This window comes from Tursiops truncatus, chromosome 13 (assembly GCF_011762595.2).
Source record: "Tursiops truncatus isolate mTurTru1 chromosome 13, mTurTru1.mat.Y, whole genome shotgun sequence".
In the NCBI taxonomy this organism is placed as follows: Eukaryota; Metazoa; Chordata; class Mammalia; order Artiodactyla; family Delphinidae; genus Tursiops; species Tursiops truncatus.
Genome location: NC_047046.1, coordinates 81,007,248 through 81,032,963, shown reverse-complemented (window position 1 = coordinate 81,032,963; position 25,716 = coordinate 81,007,248). Strand labels below are relative to the sequence as shown.

The following is a 25,716-nucleotide window of genomic DNA, read 5'->3' as shown; positions in this document are numbered from 1 at the left end:
ACTGGTGCATTTCAGTAATAAGCAGATTATTATGTCACAGGGGATGTGCAGTGTCTTTGCGTCTTAGAAACAGTATCTTCAGACTCACACTGCAGCCTCTGCTGATGTGCTCACAGCTGTGTAGGGACCTCAGTGGCAGAATACCTGCTGGATATTCAAATTAAGAAGAAAAAGTGTTTAAAAATTTATTTTGAACTTGAGATTCAGGTAGTGCCAGCTGAAATCTTAGTGGTTAGCCATAGTAGCTACATTTGGAAAAAACTAGGTTTAATATATTTAACCTGGTTGGATATTACTAGTAAATTGATACATATTTCAGCAAAAGAAATATTGCAAAGTACATTTGTATAAATGTTTCTAAAAATGCTTTTTGCAACTCTGACAATCCGTGTGTGTTCAGTTGCACACCCCACCTCTACCACAGTGCAAAACAGGCACAGTTACACTTTCAGTTATAAAAGAATAAGTTTTGGGGATCTGATGTACAGCACGGTGATTATAGCTAACAATACTGTATTATGTACTTGCAAGTTACTAAGAGAGTAGATCTTAAATGTTCTTACCGCAAAAAAGAAAGGGTATTTCCATACGAATTGTAAAATTTTTTGTTCTAATTCTGTGAAGAATGCCATTGGTAGTTTGATGGGGAATGCACTGAATCTGTAGATTGCTGTGGGTAGTATAGTCATTTTCACAATACTGATTCTTCCAATCCAAGAACATGGTATATCTCTCCATCTGTTGCTTATGTCATCTTTGATATCTTTCATCAGTGTTTTATAGTTTTCTGCATACAGATCTTTTGTCTCCTTAAATAAAAGGTATGTTTATTCCTAGGTATTTTATTCTTTCTGTTGCAATGGTAAATGGAATTGTTTCCTTAATTTCTCTTTCTGATTTTTCATTGTTAGTGTATAGGAATGCCAGACATTTCTGTGCATTAATTTTGTATCCTGCAGCCTTAACAAATTCATTGATTAGCTCTACTAGTTTTCTGGTGGCATCTTTAGGATTCTCTATGTATAGTATCATGTCATCTGCAAAGAGTGACAGTTTTAATTCTTCTTTTCCAATTTGTATTCCTTTTATTTCTTTTTCTTCTGATTGCCACGGTTAGGACTTCTAAAACTATGTTGAATAAGAGTGGCGAGGGTGGACATCCTTGTCTTGTTCCTGATGTTAGTGGAAATGCTTTCAGTTTTTCACCATTGAGTATGATGTTTGCTGTGGCTTTGTCATATATGGCCTCTATTATGTTGAGGTAGGTTCCCTCTATGCCCACTTTCTGGGGAGTTTTTATAGTAAATGGGTGTTGAGTTTTTTCAAAAGCTTTTTCTGCATCTATTGAGATGATTGTATGGTTTTTCTTCTTCAATTTGTTAATATGGTGTATCACATTGATTGATTTGTGTATGGAAACACAAAAGACCCCAAATAGCCAAAGCAATCTTGAGAAAGAAAAATGGAGCTGGAGGAATCAGGCTCCCTGATTTCAGACTATACTACAAAGCTACAGTAATCAAGACAGTATGGTACTGGCACAAAAACAGAAATATAGATCAGTGGAACAGGATAGAAAGCCCAGAGATAAACCCACGCACATATGGTCACCTATTTTACAACAAAGGAGTCAAGAACATACAATGGAGAAGAGACAGCCTCTTCAATAAGTAGTGCTGGGAAAACTGGACAGCTACATATAAAAGAATGAAATTAGAACACACCCTAACACCATACACAAAAATAAACTCCAAATGGATTAAAGACCTAAATGTAAGACCATACACTATAAAACTCTTAGAGGAAAACATAGGCAGAACACTCTATGACATAAATCACAGCAAGATCCTTTTTGACCCCCTCCTAGAGAAATGGAAATAAAAACAAAAATAAACAAATGGGACCTAATGAAACTTAAAAGTTTTTGTACAGCAAACTATAAACAAGATGGAAAAGAGAACCCTCAGAATGGGAGAAAATATTTTCAAATGAAACAGTGGACAAAGGATTAATCTCCAAAATATACAAACAGCTCATAGAGCTCAATATCAAAAAAACAGTTCAATTAAAAAATGGGCAGAAGTCTTAAATAGACATTTCACTAAAGAAGAAGACATACAGATGGCCAAGAAGCACATGAAAAGCTGCTCAACGTCACTAATTATTAGAGAAATGCAAATCAAAACTACAATGAGGTTTCACCTCACACTGGTCAGAATGGCCAGGGTGTGGTGAAAAAGGAAGCCTCCTGCACTGTTGGTGGGAATGTAAATTGGTACAACCACCATAGAGAACAGTACGGAGGTTCCTTAAAAAATTAAAAATAGAACTGCCATATGACCCAGCAATCCCACTACTGGGCATATACCCTGAGAAAACCATAAATCAACAAGAGACCTGTGCCACAATGTTCACTGCAGCACTATTTACCATAGCCAGGACGTGGAAGCAACCTATATGTCTATCGACAGATGAATGGATAAAGAAGATGTGGCACGTATATACAATGGAATATTACTCAGCCATAAAAAGAAACGAAATTGAGTTATTTGTAGTCTTATGGACCTAGTCTGTCATACTGAGTGAAGTCAGAGAGAGAAAAACAAACACCGTATGCTAACACATATATATGGAATCTAAAAGGAAAAAAAATACTGATGAACCTAGTGACAGGGCAGGAATAAAGACGTAGATATAGAGAATGGACTTGAGGACACGGGATGGGGGAGGGGGAAGCTGGGGCGAAGTGAGAGTAGCACTGACATATATACACTACTGAATGTAAAATAGCTAGCTAGTGGGAAGCAGCAGCATAGCACAGGGAGATCAGCTCGGTGCTTTGTGATGAGCTAGAGGCGTGGGATAGGGAGGGTGGGACGGAGGCTCAAGAGGGAGGGGATATGGGGACATATGTATGCCTATGACTGATTCACTTTGTTGTACAACAGAAACTAACACAGTATTGTGAAGCAAGTATATTCCAATAAAGATCTTTTTTTTTAAAAAAGGGTAATTATGTAAGATGAGGGTGTTAGCCAATGCTATGGTGATAATCATTTCTCAATATAATGTGTATCAAATCAATACACACACCTTAAACTTTTACAATGTTATATCTTCATTATGTATCTCATATAAAAAATTTAAAAACTAAAATAAATAAAATGAAAACAGGTGTACAGTTAAAATTGATGGTTTCTTATCTTCAGTCATTACAAGATAAGAGATAATAATTTAGTTTCTTAAAACTTTTAGTTACATCACACACATACACACACATGCACACACACACACACCTGACCAAATATAATGGTCACACATCCACTGTTTAGAGTGTGTTTTATGAAAACTTAGGGAGCTATACCAATGTAATGTAAGCATTTTTAGAATGGAAAAATTAAAATGGAACAAAAGAAAACTAAAAGATAGGTCCTATAAGATTACATGGTTTACTTATAAAACCAGATTATATATATATAATAAGTATAAATGTATTATAATGTATTATTTGACAAACATTTAATAATTTACATAAACCCTATTGATAAATACTATATAATTACTTGAGTGAATGAAGGGATTCAGAATCAGGAGGGTGAAAGCTGTACTGCCTTAATTTTTCACAACTGTCACATTCACTTGGACTTTTATGATCGTGTTTGTAAACAAAATATATGGGCTTGGGTTTTATTTGGCAGATTTTTTTAAAATAGCAAAACATTATTTACCTTTAAGAACTACATCAAATGTTGCTACTTCCTGTTTTAAGGAGATGTTTAGCGGGCATGCCAACCTGGTTAAAGTGAGGTGAAGTGAGGGACTCTAGTGTATTATAATGAGTCACATTATTTCTAGACTTCAGTTATCCTTAGGAAAACATTTCCATTATTTCATGAGATAGCCTTCACAGGGAAGCAAAAGCAATTTTTTACACTCCTAATTTACAAATCGGGACATACTACCGAAGTAAATGAGATTGCTATTTCCGATCAAGTAGTCCACCTTCATCACCTGGCAGCGGCTCCGTTACCGACACGGGTACCCTGAGGAGGCATTATGATCACAATGTATACATTCTGACTGTGCATGGCGTGGAATTTTATGCCAACCCCTTTTGCCAGTGTTCCAAATGATCAGCTAGGACCCCTTGGACAGCTTTATTCACTGTTTCAGTGCCAAATTTAAATGGATCATATGCTCAACATTACTTTAATGTTGGCATTTCTACCTACTCCTTCATTTGCTATTTGCAGAACATTGGAAATTTCCATTCTACTCCTCTGTTCCTCTACACTATGTAAGTGGAACTGAGGCCTCTGATTTCTCATTACAAGGAGCCCATTTGTGCTTGTAAGTTGTGTCCACCCTCCACAGGCCGTCAGTCATTACTCTGTGTTTCTGAACTATGCGGTTGTTTGGGTGAGTGAGAGAAGGGCCTGGGAGACGTCTACATTCCTGATGATACTGGCGCATACACTGGTCGTGCGTGGTTCTGCTCCCTTGGTGGTGGTTTGTTTAAATGGCTTTGGGAAGAGAATTCCACGGCACTCGTTTCAATTCAGGAGAGACCCAGATTACCTTCAGTTACTCCGAAACTCGTTAGCATTTTGGAGTGGAGAAAATAGAAGTACAAGACAAAGTACTGATGTTTTGAGATTTGAGGGGTCCAGACAAGGGTCCTCTCCCATTTAACCCATGTCCCTTTAGTGGGGCCAGGAGGGCTGTGCCACGGGAGGATTTCAAGATATCCTAGAGGTGCCTGGTGACGCGGCAGCTTCTTCAGAAACACTCCTTTGGATGCTAAGCATCTGTTAATGCAATAAGTAAACGAGAACCAGGGTATGGATACCCTCAGAAGCAAGTTTAGCTCTGAGGCTGAACGTATTTAAGCTAAAATGCACATGGATTGAAAAGGGAGGCGAATAGAGATGATAATGTTTAAAGGTAAGACTTTAGAGATACTTTGCTCTTTTACTGGGCTGATTTGGGTTTTCCCCCAGAGCCTGTAGGCACCCAGATTCCCTCACCTCTGCTCATGTGGCCGCCTTCTGCAGAAGAGTTTGAGAACAGGTCCTGAATGATACTGGAACCACTTTTCAGCTGGAGGTCAGTGAGTAGCATAGCCCAGGTTCCCACTACCGGCAATGATGGAGGAATGGGCGAAATTTACTTCTTGATTATAAACAACTATAAAAAGTAGACACACTATATATAAAACAATTGATTTCGGACAACAGGCAGCACAAGGCTGTGACCCCAGGCAGAAGTAAAACCTGCGAGGCCCCCTGTGCATCTTCGTCTCTGCACATCGATTCCACGGTCTCTCTCACCTCCAGAGGTGGACCAGGGCAAGAACATGAATGGAGGCCCACAGCCGACCTCTCTAAATATTTAAAGGTTATGAATAAAGCTAATACGTTGTCAAAGGAAAGATGCTGTACCTCCCCTATTTTAATATACATCATTACGACAAAAGAAAAGTATATTGATCTTGCTGCTGGTTACAAAGGTATTTTCAGTTTGAGAAAATCAACAAGTCATACGTTATGATCTATGTAGTTTTCTAATTAGGTTGATTCATATGAAATTGCTTTTGGGCTACAAAAATGGTGATCACGCAAATAAAAGTTTAAAGTATTTAAAAAATGGTGATCACATGGTTCAACTTTGTATATATGTGGTTTTTATATGAATAAATGTCTGCAAAGTATCAAAGTTTACAGATTTTAATGATTGAAATCATCCCAAGTATCTTTTAACACAATGTAATGAAATTAGGTATCAATAAGGTAATGAAAATGGGAAAATTTACAAACATGAAGACGCTAATGTACTCTTAAGGAGAGTGGGAATGAGTAACAAGCTTGTTTTTTAAATTATTTATGACCTATTGTGATGTGTTTTTTAAAACAGAAATGGTTAAATGAAACACAACTTGATCTTTCATCCTGGTACAGCTAGCTTCTAAGATACTTTCTTCAGGGAGATGGATGAAGCTTTAGAAAATCTTAGAACACATGAAATTTCCAGATAGCTCTAGATTTAAAATATTCTCTAGCCATTGACAGGAAAAGAGGAGCTCACTTGTTCAAAATGTCTATTCTTTCTGTAGTCTCTAGGTGCATTTATTCTCTCTGTAATACCTCCTTTTTTCCCATAGTAATTAAGATGCTTTATTAACTCTGGACCATAATAAAACTGCTATATTATTCTTTCTGATCTCTTATTCATCCTAAGCGACTTCCATATCACAAATGTGAATAACAGACTGCCCAATTCTGGAAAGAACTCTTTTTCTCTAATGAAACCTCTCTCTCCGGTTAGAAAATATGTAATTTTAATTATTTATAACAAAGTTTTCTTTCAAAGGTAAATACCACGTCAAGGCAGTCACTTAGATGAAAAAAGGTCATTTTTACTTTGATAAGTTTGCTTTTGACAGAGGCAATGTCACCATTCTAGAAATTTATGTTCCAAACTATTTTATTTGTATAAATTGACAGGATGATTTCAATCACATTTATCTGTAAAGTTCAATTGAAGTGACCATTATTATTAATATATAATCCCATGTATTACCACGTTAAGTGCACTTTTTTTGTTTTGAATGTTTTAATCAAACAAGGACCATTATTACAATAGTAAATTTAAGAACTATATAGGAAACTATCCTAGTGCACTTTTTAGCCTAGCTTCTCCATCTGTAATGGAGTCATTTATTTGTAGAATACAAAAATATCTATTCAGTTACAGTGGTAATGGAGTATTTTTCATAAATTTTACCTATATTGTAGTTTTACTTTCTCTGAATAATCATATGTTTAGGTGATAAGTAAATAATAACATCAATAACATTTATTTCTTATCACACAAAACATTATCTCTGATTAACAGTGATGATAACACTAGAGCTAGTTTATTTCAAGCCAGGGATAATTTTCCCAGTAAAAGTATCACCTGTGAACAGAGGGTGGGTGATAGCTTACATAACCAAGGGTATATTTTCTTCAAGAAATCTAGGCAATGTCACAGGAGAAAATGTCAACAGTCAAGCTTACCCACTAAGACTATACTCCTCCTTTGGAAAACACATCTTATTTTCATAGCACTAAAGAAAACATTCTCCCATTTAATAGTGCACATTATGTAAGTTAAGGAAAATCTTCTGACATCCTGCTCTGAACATTCTGAAGAGGACAAGCAAATGATCAGTTGGAATTCGGAAACTATTCTCAAAGTATTTTCTCCCGTTAGCTGAAAGTGTTTGCAGGTACAGCAAAGACACAGTGCACACCATAATATTTCCAACAGACGGCCATCTGTCACATGAACAGAGAAATCCATGGAAACCTCACTTGGCTAAATTAATTCAAAAAGATTCATGTACCACAATGTTCACTGCAGCTCTATTTACGATAGCCAGGACATGGAAGCCACCTAAGTGTCCATTGACAGATGAATGGATAAAGAAGATGTGGCACATACATACAATTACTCAGCCATTAAAAGAAACAAAATTGAGTTATTTGTAGTGAGGTGGATGGACCTAGAGTCTGTCAGACAGAGTGAAGTAAGTCAGAAAGAGAAAACGGGGAGGGGGAAAGGGAAACTGGGATGAAGTGAGAGTGGCATGGACATATATACACCACCAAACGTAAGGTAGATAGCTAGTGGGAAGCAGCCGCATAGCACAGGGAGATCAGGTTGGTGCTTTGTGGCCACCTAGAGGGGTGGGATAGGGAGGGGGGGAGGGAGACACAGTAGGTAGGGAGTATGGGGATGCATATATACGTATAGCTGATTGACTGTGTTATACAGCAGAAACTAACACAACAATGTAAAGCAATTATACTCCAATAAAAATGTTAAAAAAAAATCCCATAGTTACCACATGTGGCTCTACAGTAGACAGACCAATAAACAGCCACATCCTTGTGGCGCCTGAAAAACAAACTGACCCGAAACACAGATCTTTTCTCATCCTTTTATGCTTTCAGAAACACAAAACACGACTGCTTGGTTTTCAGCGGAAATCTTGGCTCTATTTTATAATTTTCCCTGACCATGGATCAGTCTTATAATAAACTCTGATACATAACAGGAGATATGGTTTAATGTTCTGTGCTGTATGTAAACAGACTGTGTCTGCCAAAATTTTTTATTCTATATTACTGACACATAACCTTCATTCCTAATTATAATTTTAGAAATGTTATATATTTAAATACAATTATAATACATACCAATATTAATAAAATATATGTATTTCAGAAATTATGTTATATGTATTTTTTATTTTAAATGTAAAGGTGGGTCCACATTTTCATGTCCTATTATTTATACAATTATACAACCATTTGTACAATTCAGATTAAAATAAGCTATTTTTTTCCCCAGTAAACAGGATGCTGCCACCGAATTCAGATTATTTTCTACAAAAATGTGAAAATATGAAAAATATGTCAAATGTAGATTCCCAAGACAGAAAAGGTGAAGTTCAGGTTTAAAGGACACTGCAGGAGTTACCAGCCCACTAGCATCATTTACCGAGAAGAAAACCAAGGAAGAGCCTCCTAATATGAAGTCAGGTGAATTGTGGTACAATGGCAGGTTAAACACACACACACACACACACACACACACAGAGGGAGAGAGGGAGCGATGGGGAGAGGGAAAGAGTAGGACAGTGAGGGGGGAGAGGGAGGGAGAGACAGAGAGGGGGGAGGGAAACCGAGCAGGACTCTGTGGGGCTCCTGGGCACAGAAGCCTTTCCGTGTCCCCCATTTCTTGTTTGTAGGGAACAGCCTCCAGCCTCTATGACCTTCCCTGAGTTCCAAACGGCATATGTGAACAGTTGCTAATCAGGGAAGGGAGGGGATGCAGAGACAAGGGAGGAACAGTCAAGAAACAATAGTTCAGCCCTGGGGCAGGTCCTGGTTCCCCCTCAAGGATACACAGAACAATATCTTCAAGCCCTGTACGGACCTAAAACCCCCAACAGGTGGATGATGTCAGCATTCTCCATTCCAGATTAAAGGAACCAGAGAAGCCCTTCGATTGATAACACCACCTGAGGCCAGATTAAAGGAACCACAGAAACTCATCAGATTACCTGAGACCAGATTAAAGGACTGCAGGCCCTGCACACACCCTAATCTAATCAGCAACCCCCCCCTGAAGGGATTGCTGTCAAACTCCTCACCAAATCCCCCTGGTTGGGACACACAGATTTTTAGGGGCACAAGCCCGCTGTGGCCCCCTTTGCCTGGCAAAGCAATAAAACTATTCTTTTCCACTTCACCCAAAACTCTGTCTCTGAGATTCGATTCGGCGTCTGTGCGCAGAGGCTGAGTTTTTAGCATCAAGAGGGAGGGAGAGGGATGGGGGGCAGGGATAGAGGGAGGAGGAGAGGGCAAGGGGGGAAACAGGGAAAGGGATGGGGAGGGAGAAGTTGGGGAAGAGGGGGGAGGGGGACAGGAGAGGGAGAGGGGGCCACTGCCAAATCACCTTTCACTTCTAAGGGCTGAGAATACAGCTGACCCTTGAACTACACAATGTTGAACAAGTGTGTGTGTCCACTTAGGAGTTTTCAATAGAATTACCAGGGTTAGTTGAATCCTTGGGTGCAGAACCGCGGATACAGAAGACTGACTATAAGTTATACGTGGATTTTCAACTGCGTAGAGGGGTGGTGCCCCAACCCCTGTGTTGTTCAAGGGTCAACTGTATTTTTAATTTTTATCTTACAAATTAGAGCCAAAATAACTTGGGCTGCATCTTCTCTCCATGGCAAAACTTCTATCATCATAAGGCAACACAATTACAAGAATTTAATGAATAGCAGCACGACAACATGGGAATTTCTTGCCAGAAACATACTGCTTTTCGTATAGATAAGATCAGCCCGAAAGCCCTTTGTAAGGCACTCTGCTGGGTAGGTACCAGGGAAAGTGAAGGTATTTTCTACTTTGACAACCTAGTGAGCACGTAGGGGTCTATTTGGAGAAAGATACGATTAATTCACTTTTATCTGGACCTCAAAGTACACATAACAAAGACACTAGTACAGACAGACGTGGAAAGGACGCTGGATGGAAGCGACAGTACCGGGTTGGCCACAACGTTGGCTCAGGTTTCTCCATAGGATGTGGCAAAACCCGAATGAACTTTTTGGCCAACCCAATATTAAAAAAGAGAGTAAAAATGGGAAAGTGCATTCCCACTTGGGACAGTTACATCCCTGGCATGAGATTTACGGAGGGAGAAAATGCTGTAAGGATAGGAAAGGGCAGAATATGAAACACCATTACTATTGTTAAAGGAAAGTCTAAGATTACAGTGCCGCACAGGTGGGGTGCCACTCCAGGACCCTTTGTGTGAGGCCTCCTGTCCAGCAAACAACTGATGTCTCTGTCACTGTCTCCAGGCTCTGTCTTTGGTCTCAAGTCTGGGCAACTATAAGGCTTGCAGATCTTCAGCCCAACACAAGCACGAGGTGTTTCTAAGCCAACCTCTTTTTTGAGCACATACAGAATTCTAAAATACTCCAGGGCCATAGACAATGACTATTCCCCAAATATACAACAGAGAGGCAACTTCCCAAATTCATTTGGAAGAATGGGATTTTCTGACGGATGGAAGGATAGGAAGTATAATTTCTCTCACAGAGTTGTGATGTGAGAACATTCTGTTCTAAAGTCACATACCTTTTATCTTTGAATATATACGTAAAAGACATATTATGTCATTTAAAGTTTGGCACTGAATTTCTTTTTTGCATTACGAATATTTAGACATATTAATAAAATGGAGGTTCTAAATTCCCTACCAAACCAATGCAACATAGCAATGCCAATCAAAAATTTCTAGGAACATGCCCAAACTATACTATTCTTCCTGTGTTAAAATACAGACGTTAAAACATAAGTACATGTTTTAAATTCTTAACATAAATTTCTCTCATGTAACCATGCTCCTCAGTTTTAAAATACTGGCTGTTTGAAGTCTGAAGAAGCAAACATTGAGTTAGCATCTGTTATTCACAGGGCGGGGGGTAAGTGCCAGAACTTCACTGAAGGCCACATCTGGCTTAAATCTACATTAACTCTGCAGTATAATTTTAATGATGCTAATTTCTGATGTTTCTCATCTTCTCTTATTCTCCAATCATTATCAAGTCTCCAGATGTGATGCTCTCTGGCAGACAAAAAAAAAATAAAGGGGAAGATGTATGAAATACAATTTTTAAATCTAGAACTAGGGATTGGGTACATTTAGTTGAAGAGCCAGAGGTAGAGATGAGGTTAAAAAAACAGAAGTCAGGAAGAAAAATATAAGTGAGTTTTCTCCTCTCAACGTTCTTCTATGTAGTTTATCGTTTGTGAAGTGTAGCTTAATAGGCACATTTCAAGGGAAGTGATATACGGTGAGACACCAGTGAGCCAAATGGTCCTGTGTGTGTGTACATGTGTGTGTGTGTACATGTGTGTGTGTGTACGTGTGTGTGCACATGCACATAAATACATGATGACAGCTGACCTTCTGTCATGGTTGTATTAACCTTTCCCTGAGCTAATGTTATGTACCATATTTATTCCCTACTGAATCAAAAGGAATATATTTTTTCCGTAAAAGTTTGATCCATATAGAACTACATGTTACCTATTATATTTAGAAAATTGCATGGGGAAGCTTGATGGAGAAAAATCAAGTACAGAGACCAAGTTCCAGGTTTAATTAATTGTGTTAAGCTACACTTCACAAACTATAAACTACATAGAAGAACCTTGAGAGGGAAAAAAGTTCACTTATATTAATATTTTTCTTCCAGACTTCAGTTTTCTGAAACTGAAATTTCAATTTCAGGTTTGAATTAAAGAGAGTGAAGCGATTTGTTTGAATAACGTCATTGTTAGATTATACTAATCCAATATAATATATGGAAACTCTGGGCCTTTTAGTAACTACTTTTATGCGTCTAATAGACAATGATTAAATGGCTGACTGTTGACATTTCACACTGAGTTACCTTAGGATTTTTCATTGTGCTATATCAGGAGAACTTAATTAACAGTCTGCATCTTGGCTTTCATCTCTGGTCCAGCCATGATAAAATCAGCTTAGTAGTAATGGGCTCAAGCAAACCTGGTCTACCTGAGGAGAGAGGTTGGGGCCTGGTAGAGGGAAGTTCTCAGGTTACTCAGGAGTCAGGGTGATGAATCAGCAAGAATTGACCTTGGGTGGGAGGGTGGGCTGTGGACACCTCTTCTACACTGAGCTGAATAAAGTCATTCAGGAATTTTGCAACTCCACGGACTGAAAAACAGTGTCCCGTTTCCCTTGGGCTACATGGACTGAGTGATGTAAGGCTTGAGAGAAGGGGTTCATCTCTTTAGGGGGCAATGTCTTGTTTATACTCACAGATGGAAAGAAAAAAACAACTGAAGACTTAACCCTCACATTTTGCCTGACATTTTTTTTTCTTGCATTAAAAACGTAGGGTTTGGGGCTTCCCTGGTGGCACAGTGGTTAAGAATCCACCTGCCAACGAAGGGGACACGGGTTCGAGCCCTGGTCCGGGAGGACCCCACATGCCGCGGAGCAACTAAGCCCATGAGCCACAACTACTGAGCCCTCGCGCCACAACTACCAAGGCCCGTGCGCCTGGGGCCCGTGCTCCGCCACAAGAGAAGCCACTGCAATGAGCCCGCGCACAGCAACGAAGAGTAGCCCCCGCTCACTGCAAATACAGAAAGCCCCAAGGGCAGTAACAAGGATCCACTGCAGCCAAAAATAAAATACAATAAATAAATTTTAAAAAATTCTAAAGAGAATGAAACAATAGTATGACTCAATTAAAAAAAAAACCAACTTAGGGTTAGATTTAGAGTTAGATTTAGTTTTTCTCGAACTTTAGAAGCTAGAAAACCATTTCTATATATATATTTTTTAACATCTTTATTGGAGTATAATTGATTTACAATGGAGTGTTAGTTTCTGCTTTATAACAAAGTGAATCAGCTATACGTATACATATATCCCCATATTTCCTCCCTTTTGTGTCTTCCTCCCACCCTCCCTATCCAACCCCTCTAGGTGGTCACAAACTACCGATCTGATCTCCCTGTGCTGTGAGGTTGCTTCCCACTAGCTATCTATTTTACATTTGGTAGTATATATGTCCAAGCCACTCTCTCACTTTGTCCCAGCTTCCCCATCCCACTCCCTGTGTCCCCAAGTCTTCTATTCTCTAAGTCTGCATCTTTATTACTGTCCTGCTCTTAGGTTCTCCATATCCTTTTTTTTTTTTTAGATTCCATATATGTGTTAGCATACGGTATATATTTTTCTCTTACTGACTTACTTTACTCTGTATGACAGATTCTAGGTCCATCCACCTCACTACAGATAACTCAATTTCATTTCTTTTTATGGCTCAGTAATATTCCATTGTATATATGTGCCACATCTTCTTTATCCATTCATCTGTCGATGGACACTTGGGTTGCTTCCATGTCCTGGCTGTTGTAAATAGTGCTCAATGAACACTGTGGTACATGACTCTTTATGAATTGTGGTTTTCTCAGGGTATATACCCAGTAGTGGGATTGCTGGATCATATGGTAGTTCTATTTTTAGTTTTTTAAGGAACCTCCATACTGTTCTCCATAGTGGCTGTATCAATGTACACAATGAACCCACAGTGCAAGAGGGTACCCATTTCTCCACACCCTCTCCAGCACTTGTTGTTTCTAGATTTTTTGATGATGGCTATTCTGACTGGTGTGAGGTGATACCTCACTGCAGTTTTGATTTGCATTTCCCTAATGATTAGAGATGTTGAGCATCCTTTCATATTTGTTGGCAATCTGTACATCTTCTTTGGAGAAATGTCTGTTTAAGTCTTCTGCCCATTTTGGATTGGGTTGTTTATTTTTTTGATATTGAGCTGCATGAGCTGCTTATAAATTTTGGAGATTAATCCTTTGTCATTTGCTTCATTTGCAAATATTTTCTCCCATTCTGAGGGTTGTCTTTTCGTCTTGTTTATGGTTTCCTTTGCTGTGCAAAAGCTTTTAAGTTTCATTAGGTCCCATTCGTTTATTTTTGTTTTTATTTCCACTTCTCTAGGAGGTGGGTCAAAAAGGATCTTGTGTGATTTATGTAATAGAGTGTTCTGCCTATGTTTTCCTCTAAGAGTTTTCTAGTGTCTGGCCTTACATTTAGGTCTTTAATCCATTTTGAGTTTATTTTTGTGTATGGTATTAAGGAGTGTTCTAATTTCATTCTTTTACATGTAACTGTCCAGTTTTCCCAGCACCACTTATTGAAGAGGCTGTCTTTTCTCCACTGTATATTCTTGCCTCCTTTATCAAAAATAAGGTGACCATATGTATGTGGGTTTACCTCTGGGCTTTCTATCCTGTTCAATTGATCTATATTTCTGTTTTTGCGCAAGTACCATACTATCTTGATTACTGTAGCTTTGTAGTTTAGTCTGAAGTCAGCGAGCCTGATTCCTCCAGCTCCATAGAAAACCATTTCTTAAAGTGAGATTTTTATAAAGTGCTTAGAACAAAATCTTCATGCAGAGTGGAAACTCTATAATAATATTTTAAAGTTAACAACTACAATAAATTGTAGTAGGATATACAAGGGAATCCCCATAAAGGTAACAGCTGATCTTTCAGCAGAAACTCTGCAAGCCAGAAGGGAGTGGCAGGACATATTTAAAGTGGTGAAAGGGAAAAACCTACAACCAAGATTACTCTACCCAGCAAGGATCTCATTCAGATTTGACAGAGAAATTAAAACCTTTACAGACAAGCAAAAGCTAAGAGAATTCATCAACACCAAACTAGCTTTACAACAAACGCTAAAGGAACTTCCCTAGACAGGAAACACAAGAGAAGGAAAAGACCTACAATAACAAGCCCAAAACAATTAAGAAAATGGTAATAGGAACATACATATTGATAACTACCTTAAATGTAAATGGATTAAATGCTCCAAACAAAAGACATAGACTGACTGAATGGATACAAAAACAAGACCCGTATATATGCTGTCTACAAGAGACCCACTTCAGACCTAGGGACACATACACATTGAAAGTCAGGGGATGGAAAAAGATATTCCATGCAAATGGAAATCAAAAGAAAGCTGGAGTAGCAATTTTCATATCAGACAAAATATACTTTAAAACAAAGAGTATTACAAGAGACAAGAAGGACACTACATAATGATCAGGGAATCAATCCAAGAAGATATAACAATTATAAATATTTCTGCAACCAACATAGGAGCACACCAATACATAAGGCAAATACTAACAGCCATAAAAGGGGAAATCAACAGTAACACAATCATAGTAGGGGACTTTAACACCCCACTTTCACCAATGGACAGATCATCCAAAATGAAAATAAATAAGGAAACACAAGCTTTAAATGATACATTAAACAAGATGGACTTAATTGATATTTATAGGACATTCCATCGAAAAACAACAGAAACACTTTCTTCCCAAGTTCTCATGGAACATTCTGCAGGATAGGTCACATCTTGGGTCACAAATCAAGCCTTGGTGAATTTAAGAAAATTGAAATTGTATCAAGTATCTTTTTTGAAAAGAATGCTATGAGACTAGATATCAATTAAAGGAAAAAATCTGTAAAAAATATAAACACATGGAGGCTAAACAATACACTACTTAATAACCAAGACATCACTGAGGAAATGAAAAAATACCTAGAAACAAATGACAATGAAAATACGACGACCCAAAACCTATGGGATGCAGCAAAAGCAGTTCGAAGAGGGAAGTTACAGCAATACAATCCTACCTTAAGAAACAAGAAACATCTCAAATAAACAACCTAATCTTACACCTAAAGCAATCAGAGGAAGAAGAACAAAAAAATCCCGAAGTAAGTAGAAGGAAAGATATCATAAAGATCAGATCAGAAATAAAAAGAAATGAAGGAAACAATAGCAAAGATCAATAAAACTAAAAGCTGGTTCTTGGAAAACATAAACAAAATTGATAAACCATTAGCCAGACTCATCAAGAAAAAAAGCGAGAAGACTCAAGTCAATACAATTAGAAATGAAAAAGGAGAAGTAACAACTGACACTGCAGAAATACAAAGGATCATGAGAGATAACTACAAGCAATTCTATGCCAATAAAATGGACAACCTAGAAGAAATGGACAAATTCATAGAAAAGCACAAACTTCCGAGACTGAACCAGGAAGAAATCGAAAATATAAACAGATCAATCACAAGCACTGAAATTGAGACTGTGATTAAAACTCTTCCAACAAACAAAAGCCCAGGACCAGATGGCTTCACAGGAGAATTCTATCAAACATTTAGAGAAGAGCTAACACCAATCCTTCTCAAACTCTTCCAAATTACAGGAGAGCGAAGAACACGCCCACACTCATTCTACGAGGCTATCATCACCCTGATACCAAAACCAGACAACGAAGTCCCAAAAAAGAAAACTACAGCCCAGTATCACTGATGAACACAGATGCAAAAACCCTCAACAAAATACTAGCAAACAGAATCCAAGAGCACATTAAAAGGATCATACACCATGATTAAGTAGGGTTTATCACAGGAAAGCAAGGATTCTTCAATATATGCAAATCAATTAATGTGATACACCATATTAACAAATTGAAGAATAAAAACCATATGATCATCTCAATAGATGCAGAATAAGTTTTTGACAAAATTCAACACCCATTTATGATAAAAACCCTCCAGAAAGTAGGCATAGAGGAACTTACCTCAACAGAATATAGGCCATATATGACAAACCAACAGCCAACATCATCCTCATTTGTGAAAACCTGAAACCATTTCCACTAAGATCAGAAACAAAACAAGTTTGCCCACTCTCACCACTGTTATTCAACATTGTTTTGGAAGTTTTAACCACAGCAGAGAATAAAAAGAAATAAAAGGAATACAAATGGGAAAAAAGAAGTAAAGCTGTCACTGTTTGCAGATGACATGATCCTATACATAGAGAATCCTAAAGATGCTACCAGAAAACTTCTAGAGCTAATCAATGAATTTGGTAAAGTTGCAGGATACAAAATTAATGCACAGAAATCTCTTGCATTCTTATACACTAATGAAGAAAAATCTGAAAGTGAAATTAAAGAAACATTCACATTTACCACTGCAACAAAAAGAATAAAATACCTAGGAATAAACATACCTGATGAGACAAAAGACATGTATGCAGAAAACTATGACACTGATGAAAGAAATTAAAGATGATACAAATAGATGGAGAGATATAACATGTTCTTGGATTGGAAGAACGAAAACTGTGAAAATGACTATACTACCCAAAGCAATCTACAGATTCAATGCAATCCCTATCAAACTACCACTGGCATTTTACACAGAAATAGAACAAAAAATTTCACAATTTGTATGGAAACACAAAAGTCCCTGAATAGCCAAAGCAATCTTGAGAAAGAAAAATGGAGCTGGAGGAATCAGGCTCCCTGACTTCAGACAATACTACAAAGCTACAGTAATCAAGACAGTATGGTACTGGCACAAAACAGAAGTATAGATCAATGGAACAGGATAGAAAGCCCAGAGGTAAACCCACGCACATATGGTCACCTTATCTTTGATAAAGGAGGCAAGAATGTACAATGAAGGAAGAAAAGACAGCCTCTTCAATAAGTGGTGCTGGGAAAACTGGACAGCAACATGTAAAAGAATGAAATTAGAACACTCCCTGCCACCATACACAAAAATAAACCCAAAGTGGATTAAAGACCTAAATGTAAGGCCAGACACTAGAAAACTCTTAGAGGAAAACATAGGCAGAACACTCTATTACATAAATCACACAAGATCCTTTTTGACCCACCTCCTAGAGAAGTGGAAATAAAAACAGAAATAAACGAATGGGACCTAATGAAACTTAAAAGCTTTTGCACAGCAAAGGAAACCATAAACAAGACGAAAAGACAACCCTCAGAATGGGAGAAAATATTTGCAAATGAAGCAACTGACAGAGGATTAATCTCCAAAATTTAAAAGCAGCTCATGCAGCTCAGTAACAAAAAACAAACAACCCAATCCAAAAATGGGCAGAAGATCTAAATAGACATTTCTCCAAAGAAGATATACAGATTGTCAACAAACACATGAAAGGATGCTCAACATCACTAATCACTAGAGAAATGCAAATGAAAACTACAGTGAGGTATCATCTCACACCAGTCAGAATGTCCGTCATCAAAAAATGTACAAACAATAAATGCTGGAGACAGTGTGGAGAAAAGGGAACCCTCTTGCCCTGTGGGTGGGATGTAAATTGATACAGCCACCATGCAGAACAGTATGGAGGTTCCTTAAAAAATTAAAAATAGAACTACCATACGACCCAGCAATCCCACTACTGCGCATATACCTGGAGGCAACCATAATTCAAAAAGAGTCATGTACCACAATAGTCATTGCAGCTGTATTTACAGTAGCCAGGATATGGAAGCAACCTAGGTGTCCATCGACAGGTCAATGGATAAAGAAGATGTGGCACGTATATACAATGGAATATTACTGAGCCATAAAAAGAAACGAAATTGAGTTATTTGTAGTGACGTGGATGGACCTACAGTCTGCCATACAGAGTAAGTCAGAATGAGAAAAACAAATACTGTATGCTAACACATATATATGGTATCTAAAAAAATAAAAATCCAATGGTCGTGAAGACCCTAGGAGCAGGATGGGAATAAAGACACAGACCTACTAGAGAATGGACTTGAGGATGGCGAGGGGGAAGGGTTAGCTGGGGCAAAGTGAGAGATTGGCATGGACATATATACACTACCAAGTGTAAACTAGATCGCTAATGGGAAGCAGCTGCACAGCACAGGGAGATCAGGTAGGTGCTTTGTCACCACTTAGAGGGCTGGGATAGGGAGGGTGGGAGGGAGGGAGATGCAAGAGGGATGAGATGTGGGGATATATGTATATGTATAGTTGATTTACCGTGTTATAAAGCAGAAACTAACACACCATTGTAAAGCAATTATATTCAAATAAAGATGTTAAAAAATGTAGTATGATAGCATGCTTCCCTTTTCTGGGAAAGAAACTTCTTACTGCAAATTTAGTATTGACAATGGTTAGTAATTATGGAATCTTTATACCTTATGTGGACGATCTCATTTAAGCGCTGTGATAGGTACCATTATCCTCGTTTTAGAGATCAAGAATATAAGGCTTACGCGGAGCGGCTGGGCCCGTGAGCCATGGCCGCTGAGCCTGCGCGTCCGGAGCCTGTGCTCCGCAACGGGAGAGGCCACAACAGTGAGAGGCCCACGTACCGCAAAAAAAAAAAAAAAAAAAAAAGAATATAAGGCTTAGAAAGATTAAGCAAGTAGCCCAAAGTCACATAACTTAGCAATGGTAAAGTTAATATTCAAACTCAGGTTTACTTAACGCTGAAACTCCCGATTTTAACCTCTGCAGACAGAGCCTCTTCACAGTGACTGAGCCAGCCAAATTCAGCAGAGCCATGGGGATAAAAACATCATTCAAAGTTGCTACCTCAGATCATCCAAACAGAAAATTAATAAGGAAACACAAGCTTTAAATGACACAATAGACCAGAGAGATTTAATTGATATTTATGAGACACTCCATCCAAAAACAGAAGATTACACTTTCTTCTCAAATGCGCATGCAACAGTCTCCAGGATGGATCACATCTTGGGTCACAAATCAAGCCTCAGTGAATTTAAGAAAATTGAAATCATATCAAGCATCTTTTCTGACGACAACGCTATGAGATTGGAAATTGGTCACAGGGAAAAAAACGTAAAAAACACAGACAGATGGAGACTAAACAATACGTTACTAAATAACCAAGAGATCACTGAAGAAATCAAAGAGGAAATCAAAAAATACCTAGAGACAAATGACAATGAAAACACGACAATCCAAAACCTATTGGATGCAGCAAAAGCAGTTCTAAGAGGGCAGTTTATAACAATACAATCCTACCTCAAGAAACAACAAACATCTCAAATAATCTAACCTTACACCTAAAAGGAGTGGAGAAAGAAGAACAAAACCCAACGTTAGCAGAAGGAAAGAAATCATAAAAATCAGAGCAGAAATAAGTGAAATAGAAACAAAGAAAACAAGAGCAAAGATCAATAGAATTAAAAGCTGGACATTGAAGATGGCGGAAGAGTAAGACGCGGAGATCACCTTCCTCCCCAGAGATACACCAGAAATACATCTACATGTGGAACAACTCCTACAGAACACCTACTGAAGGCTGGCAGAAGACCTCAGACCTCCCAAAAGGCAAGAAACTCCCCACGTACCTGGGTAGGGCAAAAGAAAAAAAAAAAAGAAAAAACAGAGACAAAAGAATAGGGACGGCACCTGCACCAGTGGGAGGGAGCTGTGAAAGAGGAAAAGTTTCCACACACTAGGAAGCCCCTTCTCGGGCGGAAACTGCGGGAGGCGGAGGGGAAAGCTTCGAAGCCGTGGAGGAGAGCACAGCAACGGGTGCGGAGGGCAAAGCGGGGAGATTCCCGCACAGAGGATCGGGGCCGACCAGCACTCACCAGCCCAAGAGGCTTGTCTGCTCACCCGCCGGGGCGGGCGGGGCTGGGAGCTGAGCCTCGGGCTTCGGTCGGAGCGCAGGGAGAGGACTGGGGTTGGCGGCTTGAACATACCCTGCGGGGGTTAGTGCACCACGGCTAGCCGGGAGGGAGTCCGGGGAAAAGTCTGCACCTGCCGAAGAGGAAAGAGACTTTTTCTTCCCTCTTTGTTTCCTGGTGCGTGAGGAGAGGGGGTTAAGAACGCTGCTTAAAGGAACCCCAGAGACGGGCGGGAGACGCTAAGGCTGCTGCTGCCGCCACCAAGGGGCCTGTGTGCGAGCACAGGTCACACTCCACACCCCTCTTCCGCGGAGTCTGTGCAGCCCGCCACTGCCAGGGTCCCGGGATCCAGGGACAACTTCCCTGGGAGAACGCACGGCACGCCTCAGGCTGGTGCAACGTCACGCCGGCCTCTGCCGCCGCAGGCCCGCCCCGCACTCCGTGCCCCTCCCTCCCCGCCGGCCTGAGTGCGCCAGAGCCCCCGAATCAGCGGCTCCTTTAACCCCGTCCTGTCTGAGCAAAAAACAGACGCCCTCCAGCGACCTACACGCAGAGGCGGGGCCAAATCCAAAGCTGAGCCCCTGGGAGCTGTGAGAACAAAGAAGAGAAAGAGAAATCTCTCCCAGCAGCCTCAGGAGCAGCGGATTAAAGCTCCACAATCAACTTGATATACCCTGCATCTGTGGAATACCTGAATAGACAACCAATCATCCCAAATTAAGGAAGTGGACTTTAGGAGCAAGATCTATGATTTTTTTCCCTATTCCTCTTTTTGTGAATGTGTATGTGTATGCTTCTGTGTGAGATCTTGTCTGTATAGTCTTGCTTCCACCATTTGTCCTAGGGTTCTATCCGTCCATGGTTTTCTTTAAAAAATTTTTTAATAATTTTAATTTTAATAATGTTATTATACTTTACCTTCGTTCTTTCTTTCTTTCCTTCCTTCCTTCCCTCCTTTAGACAACGAATCATCCCAAATTGAGGAGGTGGTCTCTGACAGCAAGATTTATGATTTTTCCCTTTACCTCTTTTAGTGAGGGTGTATGTGTATGCTTCTGTGTAAGATTTTGTCTGTATAGCTTTGCTTCCAACATTTGTCCTAAGGTTCTATCCGTCCCTTTTTTTTTTCTAAATAAGAATTTTTTAATTCAATTACTTTATTATACTTTATTTTATTTTTACTGTATCTTCTTTCTTTCTGTCTTTTTTCCTTCTTTCCCTCCTTCCTTCCTTCCTCCCTCCCTCCCTCCCTCCTTTCTTTCCTTCTTGCCTGCTTTCCTTCTTTCCTTCCTTCTTTCTTTCTTTCTTCCTTCCTTCCCTCCTTTCCTTCTTTCTTTCCTCATACTTCTACTAATTCCCTCTACTTTTTCTCCCTTTTATTCTGAGCCATGTGGATGAAAGGCTCTTGGTGCTCCAGCCAGGAGTCAGGGCTCTGCCTCTGAGGTAGGAGGGCCAACTTCAGGACACTGGTCCACAAGAGACCTCCCAGCTCCACATAATATCAAACGGCGAAAATCTCCCAGAGACCTCCATCTTAACACCAGCACCCAGCTTCACTCAACGACCAGCAAGCCACAGTGCTGGACAACCTACGCCAAACAACTAGCAAAACAGGAACACAACCCCACCCATTAGCAGAGAGGCTGCCTAAAATCATAATAAGGCCACAGACACCCCAAAACACACCACCAGACGTGAACCTGCCCACTAGAGAAACAAGATCCAGCCTCATCCACCACAACACAGGCACTAGTCCCCTCCACCAGGAAGCCTACACAAACCACTGAACCAACCTTAGCCACTGGAGACAGACATCAAAAACAGCGGGAACTACGAACCTGCAGTCTGCAAAAAGGAGACCCCAAACACAGCAAGATAAGCAAAATGAGAAGACAGAAAAACACAAAGCAGATAAAGGAGCAAGATAAAAATGCACCAGACCTAACAAATGAAGAGGAAATAGGCAGTCTACCTGAAAAAGAATTCAGAATAATGATAGTAAGGATGATCCAAAATCTTGGAAATAGAATGGACAAAATGCAAGAAACAGTTAACAAGGACCTAGAAGAAATAAAGATGAAACAAGCAACGATGAACACAATAAATGAAATTAAAAGTACTCTAGATGGGATCAATAGCAGAATAACTGAGGCAGAAGAACGGATAAGTGACCTGGAAGATAAAATAGTGGAAATAACTACTGCAGAGCAGAATAAAGAAAAAAGAATGAAAAGAACTGAGGACAGTCTCAGAGACCTCTGGGACAACATTAAATGCACCAACATTCGAATTATAGGGGTTCCAGAAGAAGAAGAGAAAAAGAAAGGGACTGAGAAAATATTTGAAGAGATTATAGTTGAAAACTTTCCTAATATGGGAAAGGAAATAGTTAATCAAGTCCAGGAAGCACAGAGAGTCCCATACAGGATAAACCCAAGGAGAAATACGCCAAGACACATATTAATCAAACTGTCAAAAATTAAATACAAAGAAAGCATATTAAAAGCAGCAAGGGAAAAACAACAAATAACACACAAGAGAATCCCCATAAGGTTAACAGCTGATCTCTCAGCAGAAACCCTACAAGCCAGAAGGGAGTGGCAGGACATACTGAAAGTGATGAAGGAGAAAAACCTGCAGCCAAGACTACTCTACCCAGCAAGGATCTCATTCAGATTTGATGGAGAAATTAAAACCTTTACAGAGAAGCAAAAGCTGAGAGAGTTCAGCACCACCAAACCAGCTTTACAACAAATGCTAAAGGATCTTCTCTAGGCAAGAAACACAAGAGAAGGAAAAGACCTATAATAACGAACCCAAAACAATTTAGAAAATGGGAATAGGAACATACATATCAATAATTACCTTAAATGTAAATGGACTAAATGCTCCCACCAAAAGATACAGATTAGCTGAATGGATACAAAAACAAGACCCTTATATATGCTGTCTACAAGAGACCCACTTCAGACCTAGAGACACATACAGACTGAAAGTAAGGGGATGGAAAAAGATATTCCATGAAAATGGAAACCAAAAGAAAGCTGGAGTAGCAATTCTCATATCAGACAAAATAGACTTTAAAATAAGGACTATTAAAAGAGACAAAGAAGGACACTACATAATGATCAAGGGATCGATCCAAGAAGAAGATATAACAATTGTAAACATTTATGCACCCAACATAGGAGCACCTCAATACATAAGGCAAATACTAACAGCCATAAAAGGGGAAATCACAGTAACACATTCATAGTAGGAGACTTAAACACCCCACTTTCACCCATGGACAGATCATCCACAATGAAAATAAGGAAACACAAGCTTTAAATGATACATTAAACAAGATGGACTTAATTGATATTTATAGGACATTCCATCCAAAAACAACAGAATACACATTTTTCTCAAGTGCTCATGGAACATTCTCCAGGATAGATCATATCTTGGGTCACAAATCAAGCCTTGGTAAATTTAAGAAAATTGAAATTGTTTCAAGTATCTTTTCTGACCACAACGCCATTAGACTAGATATCAATTACAGGAAAATATCTGTAAAAAATACAAACACATGGAGGCTAAACAATACACTACTTAGTAATGAAGTGATCACTGAAGAAATCAAAGAGGAAATAAAAACATACCTAGAAACAAATGACAATGGAGACACAATGACCCAAAACCTATGGGATGCAGCAAAAGCATTTCTAAGGGGGAAGTTTATAGCAATACAAGCCCACCTTAAGAAGCAGGAAACATCTCGAATAAACAACCTAACCTTGCACCTCAAGCAATTAGAGAAAGAAGAACAAAAAAACCCCAAATCTAGCAGAAGGAAAGAAATGATAAAAATCAGATCAGAAATAAATGAAAAAGAAATGAAGGAAACAATAGCGAAGATCAATAAAACTAAAAGCTGGTTCTTTGAGAAGATAAACAAAATAGATAAACCACTAGCCAGACTCATCAAGAAAAAAAGGGAGAAGACTCAAATCAATAGAATTAGAAATGAAAAAGGAGAGGTAACAACTGACACTGCAGAGATAAAAGAGATCATGAGAGATTACTACAAGCAACTCTATGCCAATAAAATGGACAATCTGGAAGAAATGGACAAATTCTTAGAAATGCACAACGTGCCAAGACTGAATCAGGAAGAAATAGAAAATATGAACAGACCAATCACAAGCACTGAAATTGAAACTGTGATTAAAAATCTTCCAAAAAACAAAAGCCCAGGAACAGATGGCTTCACAGGCGAGTTCTATCAAACATTTAGAGAAGAGCTAACACTTATCCTTCTCAAACTCTTCCAAAATATAGCAGAGGGAGGAACACTCCCAAACTCCTTCTACGAGGCCACCATCACCTTGATACCAAAACCAGACAAGGATGTCACAAAGAAAGAAAACTACAGGCCAATATCACTGATGAACATAGATGCAAAAATCCTCAACAAAATACTAGCAAACAGAATCCAACAGCACATTAAAAGGATCATACACCATGATCAAGTGGGCTTTGTCCCAGGAATGCCAGGATTCTTCAATATACGCAAATCTATCAATGTGATAAACCATATTAACAAATTGAAGGAGAAAAACCATATGATCATCTCAATAGATGCAGAGAAAGCTTTTGACAAAATTCAACACCCATTTATGATAAAAACCATGCAGAAAGTAGGCATAGAGGGAACTTTCCTCAACATAATAAAGGCCATATATGACAAGCCCACAGCAAACATCATCCTCAATGGTGAAAAACTGAAAGCATTTCCACTAAGATCAGGAACAAGACAAGGTTGCCCACTCTCACCACTCTTACTCAACATAGTTTTGGAAGTTTTAGCCACAGCAATCAGAGAAGAAAAGGAAATAAAAGGAATCCAAATCGGAAAAGAAGAAGTAAAGCTGTCACTGTTTGCAGATGACATGATCCTATACATAGAGAATCCTAAAGATGCTACCAGAAAACTACTAGAGCTAATCAATGAATTTGGTAAAGTGGCAGGATACAAAATTAATGCACAGAAATCTCTGGCATTC

General features: G+C 39.0%; 1 protein-coding gene and 1 long non-coding RNA gene across 3 annotated transcripts in view; one reads left to right on the top strand and one right to left on the bottom strand.

The window, feature by feature from the left end:
• The window catches only part of DOK6 (docking protein 6), a 412,918-nt gene that overhangs the window by 41,871 nt on the left and 345,331 nt on the right, over nt 1-25,716 (bottom strand). The gene's annotated exons all lie outside the window — the stretch shown is intronic.
• Nucleotides 4,221-9,287, top strand: LOC141276271 (uncharacterized). The gene is made up of 4 exons (XR_012325543.1): nt 4,221-4,297; nt 5,001-5,106; nt 8,398-8,588; nt 9,031-9,287. It is a non-coding gene; the product is annotated as an uncharacterized lncRNA (long non-coding RNA).